A 10,488-nucleotide genomic window follows, 5' to 3' on the forward strand; every position below is an offset into this window, starting at 1 on the left:
ATATTTCGAAATGAATCTGGATTGGTAATTTTTTAAAAAGAATATTCAGCATTGCAAGAGCACAGTGAGAACGGCATTTTCATACTGGCTGGTGGGTAATTGGTAAACTCTATCTAGAAAGTAATTTTACAATATTTACCAAGAGTCTCCAAAAATCTCCCTCTCTTTAAGCCAGTGATTCAGTTTCTAGGTATTTGTCTTTAAAAAATAATCAAAAATATGAATGAAAATTTATAAGAAAAACAAACACATAGAGAGCATTCATTATGTGCCTGGCTCTACTGAAGTCTTATAAACTGTAATCCTTGGGCCAACAATGTCAAGTAGTTACTGTTCTTTTCCCCCACTTTACAGATAAAGAAACTAAAGCACAGAGGGATAAATAACTTGAACAAGGTCACAGAGCTTATCAACAGTGGAGGGGTCTGAAGCCAGATTTCAGCTCAAGTCTAACCCCTTAAGCTACAATACCACATTGCCTCTCCCCATAAAGATGCTCAATATGTTGATACTTCCTAGAATATACGAACTGAATACAAACACTAATAATGGAAGGACGACTGATTAATGATGCATTGATTCATAAAGCTGATTTAAGCAGCAATAAAACACTCCTAAAGAATTACTGAACTGACAAATATCGGTGATATAACACATGAGAAAGAACAGGTTACAAAGCAATCCAGTTGACCTTTGAACAATGCAGGGATTAAGGGTCCTAAACACCCAGGCAGTTGAAAATCTACACATAATTTGACTCCCCAAAATATTTACTAATAGCTTCCTGCTGACCAGAATGTTTTCTAACAATATAAAGTCTATTCACACACACTTTGTATGTGATATGTACTACATACTGCATTCTTACAATAAAGTAAGATAGAGAAAAGAAAATATTAAGAAAATCGTAAGGAAAACACATTTACAGGACTCCACTTTTACTGGAAAAAATTCACATATAAGTGGACCTAACCAGTTCAAAGCATGTTGTTCAAGTATCAACTTATATACCATACATGTGTTCATGATCCCAACTTAAGAACATATATTCATACACACACTGATAGCTACATAACTGTATGCATAAACAAAACTCAATCTTCTATGAAAATAAAATCTTAAACACATAATACACAAAAAATTTGTGAGATATAAAGTAAAAACTTTACTACTGAACATGTAACTAAAAATCTTACTGACATAGAAATTTAACTTACTGTTAGAACAGAACATTACTTACTCTTTTTATCTGATGAGGTACGAAAATCTATACCACCAAGACCTTCATTGCCTGCAGTTGAAGTAGCTGCTGTGGTTCCCAAAGTCAAGCCTAAAGCATTCTGTCCAAGTCCTACAAACAAACCAAATATAATTTACAAAGTCTTTACAATGATTTTCCCTCAATGGACAAAATTCTCAAATGCTTTCAAGCTGGATCCCATTTTTCTTCAAAATTGCTTTAAGCAAATAACATGGAATAAGTCTAAAGCTGGGATTTAATGGTGTATGTAGTCTGGATAATATAATTTTAACTTCTTTACGTTTTAGGTAATTTTTTAAAGTGTAGACACACCATGTCACATTAGTGTACAACAGTGACTTGAAAACTCTATACATGCTATGTTCGCCACAAGTGTCACTACCCTATCTGTCACCATACAACCTAATTACAATACCACGGATTATATCCATCCCTGTGACTGATTCCATAACTGGAAGGTTGTACCAACTCCCCGTCAGCCATTTTGCCTGTCCTCCCTACCCTTTCGGACAACCATCAGTTCTCTGTATTTATGGGTCTATTAATTTTTCTTTACTAAAAAGGTCAGAGTTTATCTGTTAATTCAAAAAATGTGAACATACTACTTGTTTTTCTTAAATCCTTCTGAAAAAGCAGTTTTAGTTTGTATATTTCCAGGTGAATACTTCTTATCCTCTAGTCATGCTTTGTAATTGGATACTTTTTAAATTATCAAGTATTGGATGTGTTAATTAACTTGATGGGCATTTACAATGTGCATGTATATATGAAATCACTATGCTCTACACTTTAAATATCTTACACTTTTACTTCTCAATTATACCTCAGGAAAGCTGGTAACAGATAAATAAATTAATAATAATAATAATAATAATAAAATAATCTGGTAACGATTTATAAGATTTCAGCAAATCAAGGTAAATTATAATGTTATAGCAAGAAAGGATGCTGACTGCCCCATATATACTAAATTAAATTAACGTCCAAATTGGTAAACTTGATTTATTTTCACTAAGGTGAAACACTGCATTATATACTCTCATGTAAAAACTAAATTAATTCTTTATATTTAAAGATGTATATCTTCATTGTGTCAAGTATACCAAAAAAGAAGTTATTTTGAAAAGAGATCTTGGGATGCCTGCGTGGCTCAATTAGTTAAGCGGCTGCCTTCAGCTCAGATCATGATCCCAGGGTCCTGGGATCAAGTTCTGCAATGGGCTCCTTGCTCGGTGAGGAGCCTGCCTCTCCCTCTGCCTCCTGCTCCCCCTGCTTATTCTCGCTCTCTCTGATGAATTAATAAAATCTTTCTTTAAAAAATTGCATTTCTTTAAATTTGTTTCTCTTCTTTTTTGAAGATTTATTTATTTTTGAGAAAGAGCTTGGGGTAGAGGGGTGCAGTATGCAACAGGAGGATAGGGAAATAGAGAGAGAATCTCAAGCTGACTCCCCAAGGAGCTTAAAGCCCAAAGAAGGTCTCATTCTGCAAGCATGAGATCATGACCCGAGTGGAAATCAAGAGTTAGACCCTTAACCAGCTGAGCCATCCAAGAAGCCCTAAATGGGTGTTTTCCTTTACACTAGAATAGATCATAACCAATGTTGGGCCTACCACTGGCCCTTAAGTGCACGCCACTATATATTTTTTCATCTTAATATTTACCATTTTTTAGGTCTGACAATCCCTATCAAGGGAAGAAATATAAACCAGAACTTTAAAAAGAATATCCCATAGCTACTCCCTGAAATGTGACAATCCTCCTTACCTGTATTTGTTCCTCCCAGAGTGAACCCAGTGGTAGGTTTCGATCCAAAGAGCCCGGTTCCAAAACCACCTGAAGGAGCAGATGTCGTGGCAGGAGTTGCAGTGCTTCCAAGAGTTTCAAAATTGAGCCCCACTGAAGGGTTGCTTATTTATAAAGAACACAAAATAAAGTCTACTGGAGCCAGTATTTCCTAAAGAAAAATAAAAATTAACTCTTCAAGGTTAAACACCTTCTTTCTTTTCACATATTCAATATAATGCCATAGAATACAAAAAGAACTATCAATTTATTTTTAACCAACCCAATTCAAATATTCTCCTGTTCTCTTTAAAAATAAGTCACATACAAAAGATTTCAGATCCCAAGAAAATCATAAACAGTATCACATATTCTCCTTCTCTAAGTTTTATTGACAGTTAGCATATTTTAAAATGGCCACAGAGCAATCCTATGAATGTGGATCATTTTCCTCTTGAATGACTCATGTATAGTTCATCTTTCTAAATACATTTGTTCTTTCCCAACTACTAAATAAAGAAAAATAAAACATACTCAGAAAAGTTCTTTTAAGTGATCTTTGCAACCTCTCTGTTGCTTTATCACCATATTCATGGATTTAGGCAGGGACGGGGGATACAGTTACTTTTCTTGTCACCAAAACAGCATCAAGAACTGGGGTAGGGGAGAGAAACATAACTGGCAAGAGTAAAATAGAAAGTAAAAATTACCCTCTATCCAGATTATGTGTTCATAAGGAGAAATACTCTTCAGAGTTTCTGAAAGCTCAAAAGAACAGCTGGTGATAGCAAGTGATGTGAACAAAGTTCACGACTTTCAACTGTTCTTATCAAAACTCAGGGGCTCATATTTGCTATCTATAGTGGGAGAACAAATTATTAAAATAATCAAAATGTCTCAACAACCTGACACTCCAAAAATTGTACAGGAGAGTTAAAAGAGACTATAACACATAACATAATGGGAGCTCCCATTCATCCTATATAGGTATCTTTATTCTATCCTGCCTGCCCTTCCAAACAGACATAATCCCAAGAGAAGTCAAAGTCAGTTTTAAAAAGCTTATGTCTGGGACACTGCAATTTAAGGAGGTAGCGGTGTTATGGCTGGGTTCCAGGGCCAGCTCTCCAATGTCCTGGGACTTGTGTGACATAACTTAGGCTTCTTGATCCTCTGTTTCCTCATATGCAAAATGTTAATAACTTTGCCCACTTAACAGATTTTTTGCAAAAGATTTGAGAGATTATGCATGGTGAATTAACTTCACTTAATAAATGTTATTACTGTCATCATTAGGAACTTAATAAATTCTACTATACACATTTTATACAATGTATTACACCAGCCAATCACTGTGAGGGGAACAGAACTTGAAACCAGTCATCAACAGTGAGTAGGGGGTCAAAAAAAGGGTCCTGGGATCGAGTCCCACATCGGGCTCTCTGCTCAGCGGGGAGTCTGTTTCCTCATCTCTCTCTCTCTCTGCCTGCCTCTCTGCCTAATTGTGATCTCTCTCTGTCAAATAAATAAATAAAATCTTAAAAAAAAAAAAAAGGGAGCTGTCCCTGTGTCTTAGTTTATCATGGATTTTATTTTATTTTATTTATTTCATTTTTTAAAAGATTTTATTTATTTATTTGACAGACAGAGATCACAGGTAGGTAGAAAGGCAGGCAGAGATAGAGAAAGGGAAGCAGGCTCCCCACTGAGCAGAGAGCCCGAGCGGGGCTGGTTCCCAGGACCCTGGGATCATGAACTTAGCCAAAGGCAGAGGCTTAACCCACTGAGCCACCCAGGCACCCCTATCATTCATTTTAAAATGATCTCTAGGAACATGGGTATGTGAAGTACAGAAGGTTGGCAAAACAGGGTTGCAAGGTCTCACCAACAAAGCACAAAACGTTGAACACTTAATCAACTGAACTAAAAAGGTATTTTAATAAATGTTGCTGGCAAATTTTGAAGACCTCAAATTAAGGAAATGGTAATTATGCTCTCCTCCCTGCCAAATAATTCAGTGACCCCTTTTGGTTTTACTGCTATTCCACAAATTAGAAAGATGCACAATGAAATTATGTATTTTTATTTTTTCTGAAATTTTGTATTTTTAGACAAAATATTTAAAATTTCTTGACAACTTAAGATAACTGAAGACACAAGGCACTGTTTCATAATTAAATGTGAAAACATTACCGAAGAAATACTTCAAAGTGGTATCTTTTTACTCAAGAAAGCAAAAGCGAAATTTCTCTACAGGAGAGAAATTTATTTAAAAACTACCCCAAACAGGACCAAGTTTTGCCTCAACCCACTATTATCTGCCAATGGTTCATCAGAATGTGTTACTGTTGACTCCATCAGGTCAGGAATATTGTTTTAACTTCTCCAGCATGCCCTGATGTGGACTTAGAAAGTAACATTTAGGGAGCACTTACCAAGTGCCAGATATGATGTTAAGTACTTTATTCATCAGCATCTCTGCTCCAGATGTGGGAACTGAGGCTTGGAGAGTAACTTCCCTAAAATGATTTACCTAAAGAGACCAAATCGGGATGCCTGGGTGGCTCAGTGGGTTAAAGCCTCTGCCTTCGGCTCAGGTCATGATCCCAGGGTCCTGAGATAGAGTCCTGCATCGGGCTCTCTGCTCAGGAGGGAGACTGCTTCCTCCTCTCTCTCTGCTTGCCTCTCTGCCTACTGGTGATCTCTGTCTGTCAAATAAATAAATAAATAAAATCTTTTTAAAAAAGTATATTTTTGACACAGCAATTGCGATTCCATTGAACTAATCTAAGTAGGAGATGATAGGAATAGTTTTCGCCAAATCGGAGAAGGGTTACTGGTTGACAACCTGGAAGAAAGAGCCAGTACCCTTATTTATTTCACCATCTGAAACAGAGTCCATTATATGGAACTGTGTTCAATAAATATCAGCTCCATGAATGACAAGAGCTTGCAACAGGAGGGTGGCACTGGAAGTGAAGCAAATGGAAACTAGGTAATTAAAATTAGCAGGCCTTGCTGATTAAGGGTGCAGAGAGAAAAGGAGGTATTAAGGGAAATTCCCAGACTTTTCCTTGACTGTGTAGTCTGTACCTCCCCAAATTTTCTTGGTAAATTATATATATATATATATTTAAAGATTTTATTTATTATTTGACAGAGAGCTCTCAAGTAGGCAGAGAAGCAGGGGGTATGCCCCTTGGTAAGCAGAGAGCCCCATGTGGAGCTCAACCCCAGGATCCTGGGATCATGACCTGAGCTGAAGGCAGAGGCTTAACCCACTGAGCCACCCAGGCGCCCCTGTACCTCCCCTTTTTAATATAAGGAAGATACTTTGGGCTTTTTACTCTACAATGACATCCCTCAAGCCTCAGGAGATAGATACCTTGTAACATTTTCTATGCACACTTCTTGATGTAATGAACTCCTCTTTTACCTTAAAAAGACGGGAGTTCTAAAAATTAAATCTCTCACCATGAAAATGACCTTTTACTATTAATGTCTCTTCCTAAACCTCTGCTGGCTGTATTTCGTCATCGCCTGAAGCGGTGCTTAAGCAGGTTGCACAAAAACGATAAATATGCTACCTACAGTTTTCAGTGTAACTAGAAGACAATGTGAGTCATTCCACCATAACACTCACGAATACTACTACGCACACTGTTCAAAATGACCACCAAGAAATGCTGCAACACGTATTTAAAACAAAAAACTACAGTAACAAAGGACCATGAGGTACCAAGAGGTGAGCTCGTTTAGAATACCACGAAATCATTAAAGCAGTGGAATGTCCAAAGCCGTATATCCTGCAATGAATTCTGAATTATCAGGGATAAAACTCTAATTGTCCCCCTTAAAATTTTCCTATTGTCTTTTTCTGAAACCCCAGAATGACCCACAATGTCGTTCTCCGTTCTGTGCCTCAGACTGCCGCACTGCTAGGGCTCAGCGTGAAACCCCAGGCCCTTTCACCCAGCCAGACCCCACTCGACAGGGACACTGGGTGAACCATTGTGGATTCTGGGGACCTCACAACCCCTGTGACCACCCTCCCGACCAGGTCCCCAAACGGCAGGACTATGAGGCTGGCGCTGCGCAAGTCTGTCTTTCTTCTTCCCAGACCCACTAGAAAGGAACCCAGCGCGAAGGGAGAGGGACGGGCCCACCCACGGGAGTCTCACGGAGAGGACCCGGGCCGGGAAGGCGCAGAAGCGCAGTTACCTAGATGCCCCGTCCGGAAGGAGAAACCGCCGCCTGCGCCGGTCCCGCCGGGGGCTACGGTGGTGGAGCCCAGCGTGCCGGTCCCGAAGGAGAACCCCGTGGACATGGCTGCCGGGTCTCAGCGCCGAAAGGAAGCTGCAGGGGTTCTGGACGTTCGTGTCTCTTCAAAGCCAAGGAGGGCCAGGCAGCAACGCTCTTGCCCCGCCGCAACATGGCGGGAACTTCAAGCCCTAGAGGCTGAGAAGACAAGGCCGAGGTGGGTGGGGCAACCACCCGACAGCACGTTCCGGCTCCAGCCGCGCGCACGTAATCCACCGGGAGCGAGCCCGCATTGCGCACGTAACCCACCGGGAGCGAGCCCGCGGAGCAAGGCACCCTAGGATGGGAGGAGCTCGCTGCCGCAGGGCATAATAGAAAGGGGAAGGCTGAGGGGGGGGGGCGGCTGGGCTGGTTGGGCGGCGGGGCGGGCTGCGGGGGGGCGTGGCCTGGGGGGCGTGCATGGTGGGGGTGGGACTCCCGTCCTCTTAAAGGATAGGCGCTTGGCGTTAAACAGCAAAACCGTTCCCTTAGTTCTGTATTTGCATACGTGTTGATGTAATCTGTACCTCATGGATGTTGAATATTATTGCTTATGTCTTTCCTTACTGGTAAAAGGATGCGTGGAATCCCAAGGTGGGGAGGGCCCTATTGAGCAGTCCAAGCCCTGTTAGAGGAAAGGAGGCGCGCTCAGTCCAAGGTTCCTAGGCTATGTATGTGTTCCACTGGATAAGAGGAAGATAAATTGTTCTTGAAAGGTTTTGTAACAAATTACACCCCAACAGCAACCATGGTCTGAGAATCCATGCTGTTATCCATCCTTGCCAAAACATGTTAGTGTCAACGTTTTTGAATTTTCCTGATTAAAAATAAAGTTAAATACTTTCATATATGCTTACTGAACTTTTGTCTGTCTTATTTTGTGAAGTCCTGCTTAAATGTTTTTCCCGTTTTTCTGTGGAGCCTCTGCCTTTTTCTAATTTATTTATAGAAGTTCTTTATATTTTCTTAATATGAATCCTTTGCATATTATTTGTATTAAAACTGCCTTGGGGCGCCTGGGTGGCTCAGTGGGTTAAACCGCTGCCTTCGGCTCAGGTCATGATCTCAGGGTCCTGGGATCGAGTCCCGCATCGGGCTCTCTGCTCAGCAGGGAGCCTGCTTCCTCCTCTCTCTCTCTCTGCCTGCCTCTCTACCTACTTGTGATCTCTCTCTGTCAAATAAATAAATAAAATCTTTAAAAAAAAAAACTGCCTTAAACGCTGGGTGCCTGGGTGGCAAGTTGATTAAGCCTCAAACTCTTGATTTTAGCTCAGGTCGTGATCTCAGGGTCCTGGGATCAAGCCCCATGTGGGGCTCTGTGCTCGGCACAGAGCCTGCTTGTCCCTCTCCCTCTGCTCCTTCCCCCTATGCTCTCTCTCTTTCTCAAATAAATAAAATAGTTTTTAAAAACCTGCCTTACACTCTATGGATTGTCCTTGTACTGCTTTATTGTTGTCTTTTTTTTTTAAGGAATAGAAATGTACAATTTATGTACTGTTCAATTTATTGTCTACAATGTTTGTATAGTCTGTTTTAAATAATTTCCTCTATAATAAAGTCATGAGACTCTTCTCACTTAACCTCCAAAAGTTTATAATTCCTCCTTTCACACTTGGGTCTTCAATCAACATAGGAATGCATACTGTGGGGTCAGAATCAAATTTCATCTTTTGACCCATATAGATAGCAAATTTTCTCAGCCTCATGTATTGAAAAGAGAGTTTCCCCATACTGATCTGTAATATCACATTTTTTCATAAACCAGATAGCTACATATATGTGGTTTTATTTCCAGACTCTCATTCTGTTTGCCTATTCTTGCAACATGCCACCTTAAGTACTATATTGGGAAAATCTTGCCTTCTTGTTCTTCCTCAGAATTATTCTTAGACCTTTACATCACCATATAGGTTGTAGAATCAGCTCATTACACATACATACTGACAATTTCTCTGCACCTCCAAAATATATACACACACCAACCTGTTAGGATAGTGATTGGGAATACATTGAATTTATAGATAGATTAGTTTGGAAAGAATTGATAGATTTTAAAATTGAGTTTTCTATTCCATGAATATAGTGCAGCCCTTCCATTTAGTTAGGTCTTCATGTGTGTGTGTGTGTGTGTGTGTGTGTGTGTGTTGGCAAGGGGAGAGAGAGAAATTGAGATAGATCTACTCCAATATATCTTTTCATCCATCCATTTATGAAGATCTATAACATTCTCTATAAATATCTTACACATATTTTGTTAAATTTGTTCATTGACATCTGACATTATTTTTATGCTGTGGCAAATACAATTCCATTTTCATCTTCTATTAAATTGGAATTTGTATGCTATTTCTAAAAGCAGTTTTACTAGCAATTAAAAAATATAAACAGCCTTTTTTTTCTTTTCTTTTTTGAGAAAGAGAGAGAGAAGGAGACAGCAGGGTGGGCATATATGGGAATGGGCAGAGAAAATGGGAAAGAGAAAGAATCTTAAGCAGGATTGATCTCACAACCCAGGATCATAACCTGAGCTAAAATAAAAAATCAGATGCTCTAACTGACTGAGCCCCCCAGGCGTCCCTACACACAACTTTTTAAGACTAAAGTTAACTAGCATTCCTAATTTCTACCAAGATGATGCAAGGATCCTAAGATACTTTATTTCAGTCCTCACTCATATATTTAAATTGCTTTTCAATTTTATAAAACTTGAGTATTATTGTTTTATGCAGTCAGTGTTTATTTACATTTATTCATTTCTTTACATTAAAAAATCTTCATTTCTTTTGTAGCTTATATCTTCCATCTCTGATCATTTTACTTAATCTGAAGTATAAATTTAGAATTTGCTTTAGTATGGATCATGGCAAACTCAATCTTTTTGTTTGTTTGTTTGTTGGAAAAATGAATTTTCCTCCCTACTCTTATTTTCTGAAAGATATTTTTTCCTGGGAGAAGTATTTTATTTATTTATTATTTATATTCATTTTTTGAAAGATTTTTTTCCCAAGTAATCTCTACACTCAGCATGGGGCTCAAACTTACAACCCTGAGATCAGGTGTCCTATGCCGCACTGACTGAGCCAGCCAGGTGCCCCTGGGAAAAGTACTTGAGATTGTCAGTTGTTTCTTTCTGTATATGGAAGA

General features: G+C 39.2%; 1 protein-coding gene across 2 annotated transcripts in view; it reads right to left on the reverse strand.

Annotated features, from left to right (window-relative positions):
- LOC309857599 (uncharacterized protein) overlaps window positions 1-10,488 on the reverse strand; it is a 96,811-nt gene that overhangs the window by 7,367 nt on the left and 78,956 nt on the right. The gene's annotated exons all lie outside the window — the stretch shown is intronic.

The sequence above is a fragment of the Mustela nivalis genome (genome assembly GCF_964662115.1).
Source record: "Mustela nivalis genome assembly, contig: HAP1_SCAFFOLD_934, whole genome shotgun sequence".
NCBI classification, from domain to species: Eukaryota; Metazoa; Chordata; class Mammalia; order Carnivora; family Mustelidae; genus Mustela; species Mustela nivalis.